Source organism: Chiloscyllium plagiosum, unplaced genomic scaffold (genome assembly GCF_004010195.1).
Source record: "Chiloscyllium plagiosum isolate BGI_BamShark_2017 unplaced genomic scaffold, ASM401019v2 scaf_10494, whole genome shotgun sequence".
Taxonomy (NCBI): domain Eukaryota; kingdom Metazoa; phylum Chordata; class Chondrichthyes; order Orectolobiformes; family Hemiscylliidae; genus Chiloscyllium; species Chiloscyllium plagiosum.
This window is the reverse complement of record NW_025215260.1, coordinates 69,672-70,999: the sequence shown is the minus strand read 5'-3', so window position 1 is coordinate 70,999 and position 1,328 is coordinate 69,672. Positions and strand designations below refer to the sequence as shown.

Sequence of the window (1,328 nt, the reverse complement as noted above, 5' to 3'; positions counted from 1 at the left end):
GGGGAGTCCAGAACTAGAGGGGCATAGGTTTAGGGTGAGAGGGGAAAGATATAAAAGAGACCTAAGGGGCAACTCTTTCATGCAGAGGGTGGTACATGTATGGAATGAGCTGCCAGAGGAAGTGGTGGAGGCTGGTACAATTACAGTATTTAAAAGGCACCTGGATGGGTATATGAATAGGAAGGGTTTGGGGGGATATGGGCCGGGTGCTGGCAAATCGGACTGGATTAGGTTGGGATATCTGGGTCAGCATGGACGAGTTGGAGCGAAGGGTCTGTTTCCCTGCTGTACATCTCTATGACTTGAAGATGCGACCAGGGTGGACTGGGGGAGGGGTATAATCATCAAAATGGCCGATGTGCAATCTTCCCCTTTCAGTTTTTTTTTTGCCCCCACTCAGACGTCTGAGGTCAGGGCTCAGGATCGGATGAGCAGACTCCCTTCGTTGGCAGGATGGATGGGTTCGGAGGGAACATGGATTGCTTTACTGGGAAACCTGAGGATGACACTATCCCCTCATGTCAGGGAGGATCAGCTCTGAGAGCCAAGGCCCACATCAGGGGCCTGAGGGGGTGGAGCCTAGGGGGCAAGATGGAGGAACAGGAGTAGAAACTTCCGGAAGCTGAGGCAAAGACGGCCATTCCATGAGAGACAGTGGAGACCAGAACCTTCCAAAAAGGAATTCCGAAGAAACAGAGGGAGGTCTGGGGATCTAGTGAGAGAATTGCCTCACTCGAAGAGCATCAAGGTGGGATAGCTACGATCGATGTTAATGTGCCCCGGGTTTCAGAGTCATCCCAACGGCGACAGGACAAAATGGAGACGCAGTGAGTCCCCAAATCCAGGCAGGATAAAGGACAGGGAAGGGAGCATCACGTGCCTATCGGTGAGCCGGGGAGGGGGTGGGGTTGGTGGGATTTGAATACCATGTTTGTGATTGGGAAGGTAATCAGGAAGTAACCCAGAAAAGTTCACCAATGGGAAGGGAGATGGTGGCAGAGCTGACACACCCCCTCACCCCCCAGTGTCTTTACTGCCATTGGGATTGTATCCAATGGGAGTGAATGGAAAGGGGGTTGATCCATTGGAATTGTATCCAATGGGAGTGAATGGGAAGGAGGTTGATCCATTGGGATTGTATCCAATGGGAGTGAATGGAAAGGGGGTTGATCCATTGGGATTGTATCCAATGGGAGTGAATGGAAAGGAGGTTGATCCATTGGGATTGTGTGCGGTGGGAGGGAATGGGAAAGGGGGTGATCCATTGGGATTGTGTCCAATGGGAGTGAATGGGAAGGGGGTTGATCCATTGGGATTGTGTCAATGGG

General features: G+C 51.8%; 1 protein-coding gene across 1 annotated transcript in view; it reads right to left on the bottom strand.

Annotated features, from left to right (window-relative positions):
• Window positions 1-1,328, bottom strand: part of LOC122548237 (D(2) dopamine receptor A-like) — an 18,093-nt gene that overhangs the window by 2,013 nt on the left and 14,752 nt on the right. The window lies entirely within an intron of this gene.